Source organism: Ailuropoda melanoleuca, chromosome 16, assembly GCF_002007445.2.
Source record: "Ailuropoda melanoleuca isolate Jingjing chromosome 16, ASM200744v2, whole genome shotgun sequence".
In the NCBI taxonomy this organism is placed as follows: Eukaryota; Metazoa; Chordata; class Mammalia; order Carnivora; family Ursidae; genus Ailuropoda; species Ailuropoda melanoleuca.
Genome location: NC_048233.1, coordinates 89982801 through 90003805, shown reverse-complemented (window position 1 = coordinate 90003805; position 21005 = coordinate 89982801). Strand labels below are relative to the sequence as shown.

At 53.6% G+C, this 21005-nt stretch overlaps 1 pseudogene; it reads right to left on the bottom strand.

Annotated features, from left to right (window-relative positions):
* Positions 1–18463: 18463 nt before the first annotated feature.
* On the bottom strand, positions 18464–20722 carry LOC100464742 (annotated as a pseudogene).
* Between the last annotated feature and the right edge of the window lie 283 nt (positions 20723–21005).

Sequence of the window (21005 nt, the reverse complement as noted above, 5' to 3'; positions counted from 1 at the left end):
ACAGATAGGTTAAGGGCTGGGACCTGGATACAGAAGGTGAACTCCCTTCCTTAAACCAGTGTGTGAGCTTCCTGTGGCAAGAGGCTGGTTGTACCACCGTCCTCAAATGTGGAATAAGAGTGGCAATGTCTGGTCCCCAGGCCCTGGCCACTTGACTGAGACTCAGGGATTCAGCTCTACCTGGGGTCAGAGGAGAGGGAGGGAGGTGGCAGAGGCCTGGAAGAAGAGAGGGGAGAGTCTGGAGCCCTGGGACTGTCCCACAGCTGCTAGGCCTCTGTTGGCTTGGCCCTGGGGACTGTCCTGTCTCTATCACATCAATGGCTGGTAAGATGTGAGGAAGAGAGTGTCCTGAGGATAGAAGAGACAGACCATAGAGATGTGAGGCCAGGGTGACTGCAGGGGTGGGGCATTAGCACCCTCACCAACAAATCCACCAACCCCCTCAAGTGTGGGATAGAACGAGAATGAGAACAGCAGTGACCATATTGGTAGTAATGACCAATGAAATAAATGCACAAGCCATGGGTTTCCATGTGTCAACATGATATTTTTATTGATTTGTAACATAGGATTTAAGATAAAGCAGTGTGTTTGGCATGCAAAGCAGCTCCAAGGAAGTTTCTTTAACCACAACCTTGCTCCCAGTGGAACAACACCACTAACATCTTCCTACAGTGAACATGGGACATCAGGTGGAACACATGCCTCTCGGTAGACCGACCAGGATGAGGTCAGGGGAGGAGAAAAGTGCAGCCCGAAGGTGACTTGGGCAGAGACTTGTCAGCAGACAATGAACATTAGAGTGGCTTCTCCCAAGAAACTGTCAGCCAAATCTGGCTTCTTTCTACAAGGGCAACGGACCCTGGGGTGTGATTTGGAACTTAGCAATAAAGCACATGTCATAGCTTGGGAAACCTGGATCAGCAGGAGTCACCTGAGACCTGAGGTCAGAGCCTCAGACCTTGCACTGGCAGCAAATGGGGACACAGCGCCTGAACTAACAGCAGCAGGGCTTGCAGCAGCTGGACTGGCAACAGCTGGACTGGCAGCAGCCACAGGAACCACAGGAACCACAGCCCCCGTTGGAGCCCCCACAAGAGCCACAGCCCCCAGAGTTGGAGCAGGAACAGGCTGGCACACAGCAGCACACAGGCTTGCAGCAGCAGACGGGCACACAGCAGCTGGACACAGCCCCCACAGCCGGAGCCACAGCCCCCACAGCTAGAGCCACAGCCCCCACAGCCGGAGCCACAGCCCCCACAGCTAGAGCCACAACCTCCACAGCTGGAGCAGGAACAGGCTGGCACACAGCAGCACACAGGCTTGCAGCAGCAGACGGGCACACAGCAGCTGGAGCCACAGCCCCCACAGCCGGAGCCACAGCCCCCACAGCTAGAGCCACAGCCCCCACAGCCGGAGCCACAGCCCCCACAGCTAGAGCCACAACCTCCACAGCTGGAGCAGGAACAGGCTGGCACACAGCAGCACACAGGCTTGCAGCAGCAGACGGGCACACAGCAGCTGGAGCCACAGCCCCCACAGCCGGAGCCACAGCCTCCGGAACAGCCACAGCAGCTCATGGTTCTGGTGGGTTGAAGAAGGAGCAGGTCAGAGGAGCAGGTGCAGAGCACAGGTGTGCAGGTGTGGAGCCTCCTGGGCTGGGAGCCCTTTTTATACCCGCCAGTATCAAGTGAGTTGCTGGGCACACTTCCTGGTCTCTGTTTGTGCCACTCCCCCAGGGAAATTATATTTGTTTGTTTGTTTTTAATCTTAAAATAACCTCAGTGGTGTCACAGTTTTGCACTTTTTCTTTAGTCCGTGATTTCCCCTCATGTGTTCCCTGACAAATAAGAGAGCCCTCCATTTCTGTGTCAGTTGAAGGTGATGGCTTAGAGGCTGTGTTGATCTCTGCTACCTGTGTTGGTTTTCTGTGGCTGCCAGAACAGATGACCACAAGCTGGACAGCATAAGACAGCAGACGTTTATTCTCCCGCCGTCCAGAGGCTGGAAGTCCAAGATGGAGTCAGCAGGGTCGTGCACTCCCTGCAGGCTCTGGGGGAGGACCCCTGCTGCCTCTTCCAACTCCTGGGGGCTGCCAGCATCCTTGACGCTCCCACCTCGTGCTGGTGCTTGTCTTCACGTGGCCTTTCTCCCTGTGTGTCTGCACCTCATCTCTCTTCCTCTTTTCTCTTACAAGGACAGCAGCCATTCAATTAGGGCCTCACCTCATCCAGGACAAACTCAACTTGATTCCACCTGCAGAGACCTGATTTCCAAATAAGGGCATCTTCTGAAGTTCCAGGAGGACACTGTTCAACCCACTGCACTGTCTCACCATGTCCCTGATGTTGCCCCTGATGCCGCCCGGGCTGTGGAAACCCAGGGCATGTCCATAGAAGGCACAGGGGGAGGGAGTCCAGGGAAACACTCTGGGACAGTCAGTCCCATCCTGCCTGTCACCTCTGGGAAGAAGAGGACTCAAGGTCAGGACAGGACCCAGGACTAGGAAAGGACTCAGGATCAGCACAGGACACAGGACTAGGAATGCACTCAAGATCAGGACAGAATTCAGGATCAGAATGGGACTCAGGATCAGGACAAGACCCAGCATCAGAATGGGACTCAGGATCAGAATAGGACTCAGGACCAGAACAGTACTCAGGTGTGCTTGGGTGGCTTAGTTGGTTAGGCATCCAACTCTTGGTTTGGCTCTGGTTATAATCTCAGGGTCCTGAAACTGAGCCATATGTTGGGCTCCCTGCTTAGCTCTGCTCCTCTTCTGCTCATGTTCCCACTCTCTCTCTCTCCCTCAAATAAATAAATAAATCTTAAAAAAAAAAAAAAAGAACAGTACTCAGGATCAGGACAGGACCCAGGATCAGGATAGGACTCAGAATCAGGACAGGACTCAGGATCAGGACAGGACTCAGGATCAGGACAGAACTCAGGATCAGGACAGAACTTAAGGTCAGGTTAGGACTCAGGATTAGAATAAGACTCAGGATCAGAACAGGACTCAGGATTAGGATAGAACTCAGGATTAGGATAGGATTCAGGATCAGAATAAAACTCAGGATCAGGACAGAACCCAGGATCAGGATAAGACTCAGGACTAGAATAAGGATTCAGGATTCAGAATCAGGGTGGGACCCAGGATCAGGACGGAACTCAGGATCAAAATAGGACTCAATATCAGTATAGGACCCAGGACTAGGAAAGGACTCAGGATCAGGAGAGGACTCAGAATCAGGATGGTACTCAGGATCAGAATAGGACCCAAAATCAGGATAAGATCCAGGACTAAGATAGGACTCAGTATTAGGATAGGACTCAGGATCAGGATAGGACCCAGGATCAGGGTAGGACTCAGGTAACGAGCTGGGGTTCCCCTTCTGGACTTCTAGGATCCTGGGGTGTCTCCATTTAGTTGGGCAAACATGTTAGGAGAGGCTTCTAAAATGTTCTAGCTGAACTATCAACACAGTGGGGGGCCCTGTCCTTTGTGATGGGACACTCCTCAAAAACAGCTTTTATTAAACACCATGCATGCCTGAAATAGGTGTAGTTCTGTAATATGCATATGATCTATCCAGTCATATATTGCATATTGCCTAATTTTTTCACATTTTTGAAGCTGAAACCCAACTATGTTTTAATATGCTTTTCTGTGATCCATGTTGGGGACCACACTTGTAGACCCATTCTTAAGTACTTGTGGTTCATATACCCCTCTCTAAAATTCAAATGAGGGCCTCCTTAGATAAGTCTATACATATGCACATAAACATAGAATTTTGCATAAAACTTGTGAGAATTCTTATAGGACCTGACGTCCATCCGTGGTCTGTGGCTGCAGATCAGGCACCCACTAGAAGAGGAGATTCCAAGTGAGGGGAGCCATTTCCCCCAGATAATAACTGTGGGCTTCCCATGAAGCTTGCAGGATTGATCACATGGGTTTTCTCACCTCCCCCACAATAAGAGGAAAGCAAAGGTGCCAGGGCGATATGGTGTCAGGTGGTGAAGTGCTAAGTGAGTTAGCTGAGCAAGGAAAAGTGAACTGAAGACCTGGGGACAGGGCTGCAGATGAGAATACCAACAACATAGTGATTCACTTGGAATGAACTGATGGTGTGTGCATCAGAGAAGAGGTCATGAAAGGCAGGGTAGTCTCTCTCTTGTCATTAACCCTGCTGGGGGGAGCCAGCTGCTATGTCACAGCCTACAGAGAGGCCACATGGTGAAGAGCTGAGACCAAGAGCCATGTGGGGCGCCATCTTGGAAATGGCTCCTCCAACCCCACTCAAGCCTTCAGATGATGTAGCCCCACCCGATGCCTTGCTGAGAACCTCAGGAGAGATCCTGAGCCAGGACCATCCGTGAAGATTTAGAGCTTGACAGAAAAAAATGAAACAAGGCAAGCATTCAAATAAAGATGCTAGAAAAAGCACAGAATGGAACCAAAACAATAAGGAAGAAGCAAAACAAAAATAACAACTGAGTGATAGTGAACTTTGAACAGTGTCTTTGAAAAAATTAATAAGGGAGATAGCCAAAAAACTGAGCCACAGAGGAGGAAGCAAGATGTGGATAAACAAAATACAAACTGAGCAAGGTTAAATAATCTGCATGTAGCAGATATTACAAAAAGGAATTTGGGGAACAGATTTTCTGGTAATTTGAAATCTAGAAGAAATGGATACATTTCTGGAAAAAAAACATGAAATGGTAAAATTCACATGAACAGATACTGAAAACTTGAACAGATCAATAACCACCAAAGACAGTGAAATTATCACCGGAAATATTAAGCCCTGGAAAGCCCCAGACCCAGAGAGCTTTACCGATGAATGCCAACAGCCCCTCTTCAAATGTTGGGAATGAGATGGATGGGAAGCTGGGCAAGTTCTCTCACGAAGCTATTACGACTTCCATTTCAAAATCAGGCAAGCTCTGTAAAACAAAAGAAAAATTGCAGATCCGCTGCATTATGAATAAATGTAAAATGTAACACGACTTAGGCAACTCACCATCAGAAACTACATCAGTGTAACTCGTTACCACATGGCTCAAAGGTGAGAAGAATTTACACAGTCATCTCTGCAGGTGTAAGAAAAGGGTCAGTGAACAACTGATGACTTTTCTGCCCCTAAGTGGAGAGACAAGAGAAGAATCTTCTTTCAGAACTCGATAAAATCTGCCTGTGCAATCCCCACACACGTGGTGAAGAAAGTTCAGACACATTCCCTCTACAGTTATATGTAAGATGAAGACATGGTCCATCATGACTGTGGGAAAAAGACGAGTCGGTGATTGGCAGATGACATGTGCATCTCCAAAGAAAAGCAACCAGAATGGACAGAGAGAAAACTGGGATAAAAGAGCTGAGCCAGGCGGCAGAATTCCCCAGGACTCTGCCTCAGGAGGTAGGAGGAGAGAGGACATTTGCACAAGAACAACAAAAGCGGGACTGCTCCCAGCCAAGACCTCAAGGGCATAAACCCTTCCTTGACAACAACGGAGCAAAGGAAAGTGTCATTCTCTCCAAAGTAATCTAGGAAGCCGATGCAATTCTAACAATCCCAGAAGGTTATGGGAGAATTGTTGCTAATTCTTGAATTATCTGGAAGAATGAGGTTTCACGGATCATGAGGAAGGGAGAGCCCACCCACCACCTCAGTGATAAATCAGGGCAGGGCAGAGGTGGGACAGGCGAGGAGATGGGGGGTGGCGGGCACTTGGCCCACGGGGGATAATAATTGTAGGAGATGACACACATGCCATTTCCCTGTGTGTCAGGAGATGCTCGCAGGGCTTGCTATATGGTGCTGCGCTTAACCCTGCCAGCAAGCCTGGTGGGTCGGTCCCAGCCCTGAGCCCCTTTCCAGGTGACCAGCCCCAGGCACCCCTCGGCCCACACCCTGGAGTGGTGGCCACATAGGACAAGGCTCACAGTGGCCAGTCTGTGGACAGGCCCAGCTGGGAGCACTGATGGTGTCCAAAACGAAGAGAATAAGCAGAATGAGGCGTGTGCTTATGCTAGCAAACTGCATATCAGAGAAAACATGGGCTAGATTTATGTAAAGAAATGTGGCTTAATTTAAAAAATGCAGGACTCGGCAAGAGGAGGGGCTGACGTATATCCGGACCTGACCTCCGTGTCAGTTTACAACTAAGAACGTAAAAATGACACTACGTTTTTTTCCCCCAGATGGACCCACCTGCATGCATATATTTGAAGCGCACGGTGGGCTGTTTTTTAGGGGAAAGAAGGGATATGGGGAAATCGAGAGGGGCTTCAGCCCCCACCTTGTCAGAGAAGCAGGAAGGTCACAACCAGCAATGAAGCAAACAAGAAACACTTTCAAAGGAACTTGTGATCCCAGCCGACTCTAATCCCCTTGCTCTCTTGGAAGATAGAAGAAGGACTGGAGCTGGAAAGGGAGGTCCTGTGGTTCGTAATCTACACTCAAGGATTACAGTTAAGGTCTCTGGTGCAGCCATAACCCCTGCAATTGCTCCACGTTAATCCTCATTTTGTGGGATTCAGCGCTCATGGCTGTCTCCCCCGTGCTTTTCCCCACCGCCCTTCCTCCCCTGGAGTCGGTCCCAGGCCAATGGCCTCTAGTACTGTTTGATCAGGGCGCCCGGGGGTGCTGTGGGCTCAGACATGTTTGGGGCCGCCTGCCTGTTCTCCTTTGATGGGATGGTGTTTTGCAGAGACACACACAGCATCCCAGGGGCGCGCTTTGCTTTTATCAGGTGTTGGTAGATACTGCATCAGTGTGTTTGGGCTCGCGACGCTCTGGGAGGACATCTGCAACCAGCCAGATGGCCTCCCACCCCACCCCATGCCACGGAGGCCTGGGAATTTGCTGTTTTGGCAACATTTTGGGGGGGGGTTAATCTTCGGAATTCTGTAACTTAATAATCATATGTCTTAGTCTGCAGCATTCTGCCTTCATTTTTTCCCAGAACATGTCACTCCTTTTTTTTTTTTTCAGATTTATTTACCTTAGAGAAAGAGAGAGTGGGGAGGGGGGAAGGAGAGAGAGAATCCCAAGCAGACCCGAGGGGCTCGATCTCACGACCCCGAGATCGTAACCCGAGACGGAATCAAGAGTCTGATCAATCGACCGAGCCACCCAGGCGCCCCAGCACGTCACTCTTTCAGATTAAACGTTCAGATCTTCCTCAGGCCACGGAGGGCTTCCTGTATTTTTAGCTTGGTTCAGCTCCACTGACCCAGGTCTTCCCCACTTCTCAGGGGGCTGTATCATCGCGCCCTCCGCCTCCGTCGGCCCCTCTCTCTGCACTGGGAGCTTGTCACGGTTTCCTTTTCTGTGCGCTCTTCATCTCCTGGACGTCCCTCTCTCTGCCTCCTTCAGCCTCACGGGGGTGCTCGCTGGTGCCCAGCTAATGTTCTCAGGCCTTCTTCCTTTAGTTTTTAATTTTTCATGTATTTTCAATTCTATATTTAAATTCAATGTAGTTAACATAGAGTGTATTATTAGTTTCAGGAGTACAATTTAGTGATTCATCAGTTACGAGTAAGCCCCAGTGCTCATTCCATCACGTGCCCTCCTTAATGCCCGTCACCCAGTGACCCCAGCCCCCCACCCGCTCCCTTCCAGCAACCCTCAGTTTGTTTCCTACAGTTAAGAGTCTCTTACGGTTTGTTTCCCTCTCTGATTTTGTCTTACTTTATTTTTCCTTCCCTTCCCCTATGTTCATCTGTTTTGTTTCTTAAATTCCACATAAGTGAGATCATATGGTCTTTGTCTTTCTCTAACTGACTTATTTCACTGAGCATAATACCCTCTAGTTCCATCCACGTCAACACGTCTCCAAAGGCAAGGGAAACAACAGCAAAAATGAACTATTGGGACTTCATCAAGATAAGAAGCTTCTGCAAAGCAAAGGAAACAGTCAACAAAACTAAAAGGCAGCCTACAGAATGGGAGAAGATACGTGCAAATGTCTTATCAGATAAAGGGCTGGTATCCACACTCTATAAAGAACTTGTTAAACTCAACCTCCCCCTACCCAAAAAAATTCCAGTCAAGAAATGGGCAGAAGGCATGCAAAGATATTTCTCCAAGGGAGACATACGAATGGCCACCAGACTCATGAAAACATACCCTGGGCATCAGGGAAATACAATCAAAACCACAGTAAGACACCACCTCACGCCGGTCAGAATGGCTAAAACGAACAACTCAGGAAACGACAGGTGTTGGCGAGGATGCGGAGAAAGGGGAACCTTCCTCTTACACTGTGGTGGGAACGCAAGCTGGGGTAGCCACCGTGGAACAGTATGGAGGGTCCTCAGAAAGTTGAAAATAGAGCTACCCTACGACCCAGGGATTGCACTTCTGGGCGTTTACCCAAAGGAGCCAGTCTTCCTTTTAACACTTACTCTTTAGTTTTCCTGTGTCATCTGTGAGCCCTGTGAAAACGGTTATGCATATTTTAATTTGCTACATAGCTCAACCATTTGTAGGAAATGCATTTTGTTTCCTAGACGGTGCTTAGACTGATGTGTCTTTTGTTTACTTCCTCCCTTTTCTTTTTTCTACGGCTTGTGTGCAAGGGTATCAGGACATCCCTTTACCTTTCTCAGGTTCAGGCAGTCCTGTCTAGACTCTCTGCTCATGTGGAAACAGAACGGGACATTTCTTGTTTTCTGTGGCGGGTGTCTGTGGGCGGGGCTGCAAGCTTTGGTGGGTGGGGGCTGGGCACATATTCCGTGCCCCCCGCTGCTGCCTGGCAGCCCTGGCAAGGGGAGGGCTTTGTTAGACCAGCCAGGCCCTGCTGTCACCCTGTGGTCCTTGGACGTCCCCACCTGGGGCTCACTGCACCTGGCGGACCGTGTGAGCTGTGTTCGCGGACCGCTCCAGCTTCAGACCCAGCCCCCGTCGGAAGGCTGTGCTGGGAGGGGTGTCCTGGCTGCACAGACAGCTGCTGTTTGTTTAAAAATTTCCTAGGGGCACCTGGGTGGCTCAGTTGGCTAAGCCTCTGACTCTTGGTTTCGGTTCAGGTCATGATCTCAGGGTCCTGGGATCAAGCCTGCTTCCCCTTTCCCTCTCCTTCTGTCCGCCCCCCCCCGCTCTCACACTTTCTCTAAAATAACAACTAACTAACTAACTAACTCATTATATCCGAACCTGAACTCCCACATAAACACCTGTGGAAAACAAGCTACATTGTTGGAGGCCCAGAAATGTATTTCCTCAATATGGAAACAACTTCCCAAAGCAGTACGGAATTCAAAGAAAATGTAATTAATAGTAAAGTAAAAAGGAATCACCCTCACTAAAAACAAATTCAAGCAATAAACGAAACGCCCCTTTCCAACTGTGAAATCCCCAACGACGAGAGAAATGTACTTGAACATCCAGTGCGGCGGCCGGACACAGAGCCGCCAGGAGCGGTGAGCGATCTGATGGCCCGAAGAGGCCGGACGGCAGAACGAGCAGGCGCCCAGCTGTGTGTTGAGACTGCGTAAGGCTGTAAAGTCTCCTCTTCAATTAAGCCTCTTTCATGACATGGGTAAAAGTTCGGCGAAAATACCTGAAAACCAGGTTTCCACAGAGATTATAATTTAAAAGGAAATATAGCTATCTAGGGGGATAGGTAAGATGGGGAGAGATTAATCAAAATGTTACCATTGTGTGATGGGATTTATTGGTTATTTTAACATCTTCGCTTGTATTTTGAGTTTCTTTTTTTTTTTGCACAACCATCTTGTGTTTCAGGAGTTGGAAGTAATATGAAAGTATAAGTGTTATTAATCAGGTTCGAGAGACTGTGGCCAGTTCAGTGGAAGGTGTTTTGTTGGGGGAAGGAGATCTTCTAAAAACCCGTCATCGGCATGTCACCTGGGGAGAGCAGAGAAGACAGGTGATCAGGATAATTACAGGGTCCAGCAACAGGGACGTGGCCAATGGGAACCCGAAGTCCAGAAACAAATAAGTGCACCCCAGGAAGTGGTGTAAACGGCCCAGCGAAGTGAGCAGGTGCTCAGAGACACCCGGGCAGGTATAGAAGGGCTCCCGGCCCAGGAGGCTCCACACCTGCACACCTGTGCTCTGCACCTGCTCCTCTGACCTGCTCCACCCTCAACCCGCCAGAACCATGAGCTGCTGTGGCTGTTCCGGAGGCTGCGGCTCCGGCTGTGGGGGCTGTGGCTCCAGCTGCTGTGTGCCCGTCTGCTGCTGCAAGCCCGTGTGCTGCTGTGTGCCAGCCTGTTCCTGCTCTGGCTGTGGCTCCTGTGGGGGCTGTGGGGGCTCCAAGGGGGGCTGTGGCTCGTGTGGGGGCTCCCAGTCCAGCTGCTGTGCTCCTGTTTGCTGCCAGTGAAAATCTGAGGGTGTGACCACCAACCTCAAGTGGCCTGTGCTGAAGCAGGGTCCCCGGCTGCCCAGCCCACTGCACTGGGGTCTCTGACTTCCTCATCTGCACATCCCCGCCTGGGCAGCATATTCTCAGGATGGACAAGACCCTAGGACCCCCTTCTCACCGACAGGGCCTCCTCCTGGCTCATCTCCCCCCTCTCCTGCTGGACCTTCCATCTCTGCCCCTCACCTGACTGAAGACCCAAACTGGCCCACAGAGGCCTGTGAGGCCGCTCGGACTCCTGGGACCCTGAGAGCTGCCCCTCCTCTTGGAAGCTGGAAGGACCCCCTGGCTCTCTGTGTATCAAAACCCGATCCCCAGTCTTCCAAATAAACGGTGAATAAACGAGCAGCCCAGTCCCTCCCTTCCTGTCTGTAACTCCCCAAAGCACGCTTTCTCGGCCCCAGCCCCGGGCCTGTCCATCTCTCCTGCCCTGACCTCCCTCATACACTAAATCTGACGTTTATGGCTTTCAGCGTCTCTGCCCCCACGGCATCGGGCATTGAAGGTCAAGTGTGGAAAAGAACCTCACAGTCTGGAGTGCGAGGTGCCGGTGGGCTGGTGGGGTGGGGGCAGCGGAGGTGGCGGTGGCTGTGGCAGGGTCATCCTGTGGGAGGAGGGGTCCCAGAGGCTGAGGCTCTTTAGTTGAAGAAGAGAGCTGGGCACAGAAAGAGCTGGTGGTGTTTCTGCAGAAGAGCCTCTGGGAGCCTCTGGTGCTCGGAGGAAGCCGTAGGGAAGTGGCTAACGGACTTGGAGTTTTACCGTCCGTGTAGCGTGGTGCCCCAGAGGGACCGGGATGGAAGGACAGGACGTTCACAAGCTTGTCTAAACCGTGACATGAGGTCTTAGCCAAGTGGGGTGGGCCCTGACCCACTATGACCGGGTCCTTAGGAAAAGGGAAAACCCAGGCAGATGCGGACACCAGGAGCGCCTAGTGAGGACGGAGGCAGGGGGCTGAGGCTAGTGCCAGCGGCCCATCAGCAGCTCGGGGCGGCCGGGACAGACCCTCCCTCGCAGCCTCAGACAGTCAGCCCTCATGGCGGGCTCCCAGCGCCAACAGTCTGTGGTCTACCCCCCCAGGTGGCGCTTGGTTTCAGCAGCTCCAGGAAATGTGTGCCACGGCATTCGGAGCCTCAAGGGGTTTCATACGGAAACTGGGTGCTTACGTGGTTGATGGCGGTTCCAGGGGCCCCGACCCTAGAAGGACTCCCCAAAGCCCACAGTGCGGCACCCAGGGGACGGACCTCTGTCTCCGGGACTGTCGCAGAGGCCCGAGTGCCCCCTGTGACCATGGCCCCGGCACCACAGCCACCTTGCGATGCCCACAGATGGTGGCAGTACGTGGTGTGGTCCGTCCATGTGTCTCAGCAGCAAGCAGGGGATGGGCCCCGACAGGTGCTGCACGTGTGAACCCCCATAGCAGAGCTGCCGACGGGGAAGAGGAGCCGCCTCCTGCCTTCAGCCTCCAGCTGAGGGCACGCGGTGGCAGCACCTCAACTCCCGGGACCTGGAGTCAGTTTTAGCGACCACAGCGACCACCCCAGGTCTGACCTGCCCATCTGACCCGCCCCTCGGTCTCCGGCGCCACCGCGACCCCGCCAAGCCACACCAGTGGTTGCGATCTGCTCTGCTCTCAGGCCGTGGACGCCACTTCCACCGACGCCGGAGGAGAAATGGCTAATACACGCGCATGAGGAAACACGCGAGGTCAGCTGCCGCTACGGCCAGTCTAACAGAGAAAGGGCAAAGGACTGTCTGAGTCAATTGGGATTAAGTGGGGCTTCACAGGGAAACATGACAGTGACGAACCACAGACCGTTTCTCCTGGAACACAGCAGTGGAGGGAGGCCGGCTGTGTGGGCTTGGAAACAGTGACATAAACATGAGGAGAGCCACGGAGGGGTCGCCAGGTGAACGCAGACAGGTGCGACTTAGAAACGTCGCAGCTGACAGGTGACCACAGATGGGTGCTTGGTTGCTCTGAGAAATAGAGCTCACGGAACCAGAACATCGATGTAGGAAGCACCGTCCCAAAAGTAGGAGAGGAAAGGGTGAGTCACCATCTCCGAGGACACGTAGCATTACCAGGCTTGGAAGGGAAGCATTTTCTGGGGATGCGCTTGTTAACATCCCACCTAATGGGGTGACAACCTGAGAGTCCGCTAGAGTATTGTCAGGGCCGCTCTGCAGAAGGGAAGCGGACTGGGGGGCTTTGCAGGCGGCTCCCCCTGGTTCCTCCACCAGCAAACGTGCAGGTACCTGCAGAATGCTTGGAGCGCAGAGGACACGAGCTGCGGCCACGTCACCGTCGCGAGGCCAGTGCCACGCGGATGGGGAAAGCTGGCGGGAGCGAGGTGGCAGCAGCAACGCTAGCCTTCCCGCCTCACAGAGACCACACCCTGTCGCTGGACGGAAGCGCTGGGACACGAGTCCCACGGCACCTTGGCACAATAAGCCATCGTGGGAAGGAAGGGTCGTACCAAGAAGGCAGATAGGCTCAATGTTGATAAATCTGTTAAAACATTCACCACATTGAGAGCAGGGGAAAATCCTGGAATATTTCCACATTCCTGAAAAGGTATTGATAAGAGTCACCAGTACTGGGTAAGCAACGGCACGACAGCAATCGATAGAAGGTCTGTCAATACGGCGGGCGCACACGCACGTGCCCGGAGAACACGTGCAGCGGCGTGTGCAGCACCTGCCTCTCCCCGCCGGGCTCCGGGACGAGAGCTCTGCAGGCAGCGCTTTGGGGCTCCTGGCTCACATGCTTCTCTCCCTGCCCCCGGGGCCCTGGCCTCCCCTTGCTGAGCCTCCGCCAGGCCCAGGGGCTCTGCTTGGACCAAACATATCCACGATTGCCGCTTCCTGGGCCGAGAAGAGAGATCAGTCAATTCTGGGCAGAAAAGAGGAATACAAGCAATTGTCTTGTGTGTCCAGCACGTGGCTCCCTTAGCTCGCAGACGCAGGACTTTCTGGTCCCATATTTGCAAGGTGCTAGACACAGACTCTCTGGGTGTCACATTGTCTTACAGAGACAAGAAACACTTATAAGAAGGTGACGAGCTTGCGGCTAGTTGCCCCTTTGCCTCCTCATTTCTGCAAAGTTGGAATCAGAGCGTGTGTGCCTCCTGTGTCTTCTTCCTTCCCCCAAAACGGGGCATGCTCAGGGAAGGCTAGGGCTCCAGCTCCTGGTGCCAACACGGGAGTGAGCCCCCTGCTCTGCACTTGGCAGCCAGCTCGGACCCCCTGCTTTTTCCACGTCTGTCTGTGCACGTGAATGCAAGCACTTCAGCCCACCGGTGCGCGGGGGACGTAGCACCCCTGTGCTCGCCCCAGACCTCCTTATTGAAATGTGCTGTTTTTTCCCATCCTGCTGTCTCTCCCGTCTCCCCGAAGACGAGAGCCTCGGGCACAGGTCTCTTTCTCTCCGGTCACTGCTCTGGGTCAACAACGCCGCCCCGCGTGTAGTAGACATTTGATCAGTATCTGTGGGAGGAGTGCACAGACTCGCATGACGCTGGCCTGAAGTGGACGGGGGTGTCAGCGCCCAACCTGTGCTTCTGGGGCTCAGGACGGGAGGACCGCTGGGCGGGGAGGGGCCAGCAGGGGGCGCTGCTGACCAGGAGATGGCGGTGGAGTCAGCCACGCAGGGAGGTTCCCAGGCTGCGTTCCAGCCCTGGACCTTGGTGACAACTTCGGCGTGGCAGTCTCAAAAAGGACATCCTCCCTCCCTCCCTCACCCCTAATTCTAGCGCTCACACCCCTCCAGCCCCAGGGCGGGTAGGTGTCCCCAGGTGCAGCCTTCCTGACACCACCTCAGCCACCAAGGCCCTTCAGCGAGAAGCAGTGACTCCTCCGTCGGCACCCTGGGCCCCAGACCCCTCATCTCACCCCCTTCACCCCCTCCTCCCCCCAAAAGAAGAGGGGAAACAGGGGCTGGGAACATCCCTGAGAGCCCCCCTGCAAGGCTGCCCCCAAGTCCACGTTGGGTTTCCGGGAGCACCGGGACCCACCCCCTCCCCGAGGCTTCAAGACTCTCTCTTGAAACGTCTCTCCAAGAGCTTCGTTCAACCTCCTTTCCCACGCCTGCTGCTTTTGCACAGTATTTACCCACTCTCTGCCCCCGGGGCCTTGGCAAGCCGCGCAGCCATCCTGCCCTGGCCTCACGCCCAGCGGCTGGGGAAGGGTCTTCCTTATGCCGCAGGACATCAGGTCCAGGTGGGACCTGGGCTCTTCCTTGTCAACCCCCATTGCTGACACAACTCCTGGAGTTTCTTCCCCTCCTGCGACTGAGGCTGAAATGCAAGGCCGCTGTGAGGTCAGACACCGCCCGAGCACCTGGGGGCTGTTGCGTGCAGGTTAGGCAGGCTGTGCGTGAGCCCCCCACCCCCGCCCGTGGGGGCCAAGGGAGGTGCCGCTGTCCTCAGGGTCGCTCAGCGGTGATCTCCAGAGGGGAACCAAAGGGACACCTGTGCTTCGGAGCCAGCAGACGACAGCCGCTCTGACCCCATCTGCTCCGCTTACCAAGAGCATCCCCGGTGGGCCCCTCCTGGTCCCCTGCACATGCTCCCAGGGGCACCTGACTCCCTGAGGGTGGACCTGGGGTGGGGAGGTGCCAGCAGTCCAGCACCCTCCCTAGGGGTGGGGCACCGCTGGGACGTGGAAAGCCAGACACCCCCTCCCACCTCCCTGCTTATGGATGGGGCCCAGCCCAGGTGCTCCTCCTCCAGGTCCCCCAGACCCCCAGGCCAACAAGAGAGGCTCCCTAGGGTCAGGGACTTGCCAGTGGGGGTGCAGGCTTTCCCAGGTACGAAGCCCCCACCCACATTCTGCTTCTCTTCCTGGGGCCTGGGCCTCCTCTCTGTGCACACCTGCTTAGCAGGGGGCCAAGCCCCCAGGTGGCAGGTTGCCCCCAGAGCCTGCAAAACTCTAGGAAAGGCTGGGTGGGTGGGAAAGAGCCCCCCCCCCCAGTCAGCAGCCACCCGCCCGACACCCCAGGGCACTGCCACCTGCGATCAGGACCATGGAGCTTGCCCGCCCAAGGACAGGGAGGAAGGTGGATATGTGGGAGCAAAGGCCCGGCTGGGCAGGGGTGGCTGCTCCAGGGACCCCTGCGGATGCCTGCTGTCCACATCCTTCTGCTTGTGCTGCCTGATGCCCGTGGGAGGGGATGACCTGGATTGCCACCGAGGAGCCACCTGGAGGAGACGTGGCGGGGAGGGACGAAACTACCACTCTCCTCCCCCTGCACCCCTCAGCCCCTCGCCAACACTTCCACTGGGCTGGAGAAGGGCCAGGGCTGCTGGACTCAGTGACCCTGACTCGGTGGTCCCACTGACACCTGAGACTTCTGCCCACCCAGGGGCTGTGACCCCCCCCCGCAAGCCACATGCAACTAAAGGGATACACCCCTGAGAAATGGGGGCCTGAGGACGCCGGGTGGGGCTTCCTTCAGCCTGGGGGTGGGGTTTCCTACCAACAGCCTGTATGTGGTCCAGTCCACTGTCTGCCTGTGATCAGCCCCTGGGGCCTACCTGAGGTCCCCAACCATCCGGCCTCGATGGGGGGGAGGGGGAGTCCACACACCTAGGACCTGCGTCCTGGGGTTCCCTCTTTTAGAGGGAACACATGGAATCCTGAGTCCCCTCAGGACTGGCAGCCCCCAATTGGGGAGGCACCCGGACAGGCCCTGTGAGCCCCTGTGAGCCCCTGTAGGTGGTTGCCGCAGCCCCACACGGGGGTGGGGGGGCGAGTGCACCAGTCCCTGTGGGACGCTGTCCTCGCTGACCTTGGGGGGTCCCACAGGGAGTCCCAGAGCCCCCTTCCTCAGTGAGTGGCATGATGGTAGGATCTCCGCTAACGGATACGCCAAGGCAGGGTCAGAAGATGGCCACGTCTTGAGCCGAAGGAGACGATGGGCCCACAAACAGTCATCAACGACCCTAAAGCAACCAGGTGAGGTGTTGAAGGGGACTGGACCCCCAAGCCCCTCATCAGTTTTGAAACGAAGTTGGGACCACGCGACATTGACCCCCTGACGGAGGGAAGGAGCAGGGAGGACGCGTCCCCCGCCCCAAGGGGATAAAGCCGGCTCTGACAGAGTCTCCTCCAGCCCCGTGGACTGTCTGCAGAAATCCCGGAGAGGGGAGAGCGTGGTCAGCTGCCCCGCCAGGTACAATCAGCCAGATTCAGAGACTCGGAAAACTCGGGGGAGGAATCACCCCGTCTGCTTCGACAAGTGATGAGCAACAGAAAAGCAGCCCAGGTGCCCAGAGCTTGCGGGAATCATCGCACCGCACACCACCTGAGTCGGGGGGCACTCGAGCATCCCCGGGGAGAGCCGACATTCTGAGCTGCCTTCCCTGCGTCGGGGGGCCTAGGACGTGCTGGTGGCATCAACGAGCGGTGTTCCCTGTGGGACGCGCACACAGGTCTCCACGGAAGCAGCGGAGTGACGTCTGCTTTATGACATCACAGCAAAGACGGTGCGCGGGGGAGCGAGAGCGAGAGCAGATCCGAAACAGGGGCGGGAGTGGCCGGGGCTCAGGTGCTCCGGGCGCCCCGAGCCCTCGTCGGTTCTGGGTGGGAGTTTCTGTTACATCCATCCTGCATTTTTCCGTGTGGGGTTCCTCACCCTGAGATCTCTGCAGTCCTGTTGGGGAAGCCCTGCCCGTCCTCCCCAGAGCCGACGTCCCGCGAAATCCTCACGTCGGCGCTCTGGCTCGCGCGCCCTCCCAGGGCCTGAGCAGCCCCCATACCCCCCGCTTACGTTCGCTAGTTGTCGTTTCTGAAGGGATCGCTCATCTCAAACCTCTCTAGTATTATATTTCTTAGTCATAAGTTTGTGACTTTTTAACTTTTTAGCAGATTAAACATATTTAATTTTATTTTTCTACAAGTTCCAAAACCTCATGAATTTCTGTGTCTGTTTCTCCCTCCCTTTCTTTCTTTCCTTTTCCTCTGAGGCTTAAAGAAAATAGCCCTTTTCCCTGATATTTTTGGGTGTGTGGCTGCTGGTGCTGGGAGCGCCCATGCACCTGGGGTATGTTTGTGGAGATATTGGGGGTGTGGGCGCCAAGTCAGGTCCTACAGGAATCAGTTGCCTTTGTTTTTGCTGGGGACCTCGGGGTTCTATGAAATTGTGGCATCTGAAACCACCATCTCTGCCAGAATTTTTGAGCCCCACGATGTTAAAATTCCAACTTCAAGTTCCTATATGGGTTACACTCCTGTTCCTTTCCTGTTACATGCAGATACACAAGGGGACCCTCGGCTTCCTCACCTTTGGACACCTTACTTTATAGTTCAGGTTTTCAGAGAAGCTGTCCCCTCTGGGGACACGTGCTCACATGGAGACTCTGCCGTGGCCTTCTGTCCTGTGGTCACTAGTCCTGTACTGGGACTTGCCCCTCTGAAGCCAGGGCACCCGGTCACTAGAACTGGCTGGTGTCCCCTCGGTGCCACTGGCTTCACTAAACTTAAGTATGAGTTTGTTCAAGCTGTCGTAGCAAAGTGCCACAGACGGTGACCGAAACCACAGAAATGTCCCCGTTTGGGAGGCTGGAAGTCCACGATCAAAGTGTCTGCAGGTTCCTTCCGAGGCCGGGGTGGGGAGAACTGCTTTACATCCCTCTCCTCATTTCTGCTGGTTGGCTGGCGATCTCTGTGGGTCTTGACTTGTAGAGACTTCCCCCCAAATTCCGTCTGTATTTTCATACCATGGTCTCTTTGTGGGTATGTCTCTTTAGAATTTTCTCTTTTTATAAGGACATCAATCTTACTGCATTAGGTCCCACCCTAAGAACCTCATTTTAACTGGATTAGCTCTGTGAAGACCTTACGTCCAAATAAGGTAGGCTTCTAAGTGACTGGAGCTAAGGATTTCCACCTGCTTTATCCGGAGGGAGGGCACAATTCAACCCATAGCAATTTACAGCAATGCAATTTTTTTTTTTTTTTTGCACATCGCTCCCTTATTATACTGATCTGGAAAAAAAGGTTTAGTACAGTTACGCTCAAAATGAGTATGCGGCCGGAGGGGTCGGGCCAGACAACCTGAGCGTGATCAGAAACAGAAACAGTAACAGTGAGAGACACGCAGCACGGTCAGGAGGCGCTTCCCTGCCAGAGAACAGCAAGGCGGAGGTGGGGGGGTGAAGGCCTAGGTCCCAGGTCAAGGGGTTCACCCCACGTTGGCGTGAGGAACGGCTTAGTTTTGCACAATCTCACATGGGACTATTTCCACTGCCGCTAGAGACCCCCGGAGGGTTTTTCCGTGATTATATGTACGTATTTATTTGTACACGTTAATGCAATACGCAAGCGTTCAGGTTGATCCCCGTCTTCCGGAGCCAGCTCTTCCGGAGTCTGAGGGGAAGTGACTGCTGTAATCACCATGCCGGTTACATTCATCCTCCTCAGGAATGACCTGAGCTCCCCGGATGGTCACCTGACTTGAGGACAGGACTGGCTCCTGGGACCACAAGTAGGCTGTGGTGCTTCTCACTGGTCGCTCCTTAGCACGGCTCCTCCCCACCCCCACCTCAGCACGTCCTTGGTAATGAACAGAGCAGTTGCAGGGACCCCCGAGTCACTACCTCTCTACGCCTGGACTGAGGACCCGTGTCCCAGAAGTGCCATTCTGACTGGAGTGGGTGCCAGAGACAAAATGGCTCATGGAATTAGGAGCCACGGGTCCCCATCTGCAGCTAAAACTGAAGAGGCCCACAGATGTGGCCCGTGTGACAGGTGCAGGGAGGAAGGGCAGGGAATGGGACAGGGGAGGGGAAAGCAGCGGCCTGCTGGGGTTCACCTGTCGGGCTTGCCCCGGCGGCCACAGCGTCCGTGGCTTTACTCACAGCCTCTTCGCCCCCCTGGAACTGCACGGGCTGGAGCGGCTTCAGGTTCTCGTCCAGTTCACGGACCATGGGAATCCCAGTCGGCAGGCTCAGCACCGTGACAGCCTCTTCAGAAAGATCTTCCAGATGCTCGACGATGTCTTGCAGCCTGTTTCAATCTGTGCCTGTTTCCCCTCCTTGATCTGGGACATGATTTCTTCATTCCAAAAGGGCAGAACTCTGGCGATCGTGTCCTTCAGACTCTCCCAGGGGGCAGCCGATCTCCAGTGAGGTCTGCATCCCTGAGATCCTTACTGATGTTGTTCTAGAAGGGGTGTTAGGCTCCATCGGAGGTGGCGGGGCACCCAGGAGCACCCCTGGATCTCTGGCCCTGGCCGTGCTTGGCAGCAGCTTCTCCTTCATCAGGGCCGGTCGGCGTCCCACGTGCTGCTCCTCCAGGCACCAGGTCCTCACCACCGGCGGCCACATTTGGTCGGTGGCACCAGCACTGTCCAGAGAATCCAAATCGCTCTCCTCTGCACTGAGGTGAAACAGGTGTCAAACTCACAGCCAGCACCTCACCGCGCTTGCCCACCACACTTCCCAACTCGTGCCAGGCCGGGTTCAGATTGGCATCATTCCGGCCGGTGAAGCGGATTTCCAGGTTCCAAGAGCCAAGATTCCAGGATCGCTGTCTAGCCTCAGCTGTGCCTGGTGCTTGGACCCCACCACCGGGCTCAGCCCCACGCACTTGCTTGCCCCAATTTTTAAATGGATTTTGGCATCTGATAATCTTATTTTCTTGCCAGGCTAACTATGCCTTGGGAAAAATTTGTAGTGTAATCAAGAAAAAAAGAGAGAAAGGCAAGTTTCCAATATAAGGAATGAAAAAGGAGACATCGTTATAGATCCCACAACCATCAGAAAGAGTATAAAAGGATTTGGCAATTTCTGTAAGTGGATAAACTCCTTTAAACTATAATTTATACAGCAAATGAAGGGGAAATAGGAACGCTAAATAGTTCTGTCAGTTAAGCCAATTGGATCCGTTATTAGAATCTTCCCACAAAGAAAACCCCAGACCCAGTTTCATCAGTGAATTCTAAGAACATAAAAAAAAAAAAAAGTTCAAGAGTACTAAATTTACATATATTTTTCTGGAGAATAGGCAAAGTGGAAGACGTGATTTTTTTTATGACCCCCAAACCTCCAAGGCCTTTTCGAGAAAGAAATATTTAAAGCCAACTTCTGTGATGAACACAGATGCAAAAATACTTAACAAAATATTAGCTAATAAATGTAACAACATTTAAAAACATAAGATATTATTAAGTGGAATTGATTCCAAGTTTGTGAGTAGAGTTTAACATTAAAGCACCAAGATGAGGCTTTGCTGTGGGGGCTGTCCTGTGCATCGTACGTTTAAAGGCACCCTTGGCTTCTTTCCGCCAGATGCCAGGAACACCACACACTCCAAGTCGTGACATGTCTCCAGATAGTGCCAATGTCCTCGTGGGGCAAAATCGTTCCCAGTTGGAAACCAAAGCATAATGAAAATTTTAGAATCTATGACTAAGACGTAAACAATACTGTCTGATTTTTTGAATCTACAAAATTATACTAAATGTTGAAATAGTCAACAGTTTGTCTTAAAAACATGAACAAGACCAGGATGTGCTTCATCACTGGGTCGGTTAGATATTGAATTATACAACCCAGCCAGTTCAATAGGCAAGGACAAGAAACAACACTATAAATATTAGAAAAGAG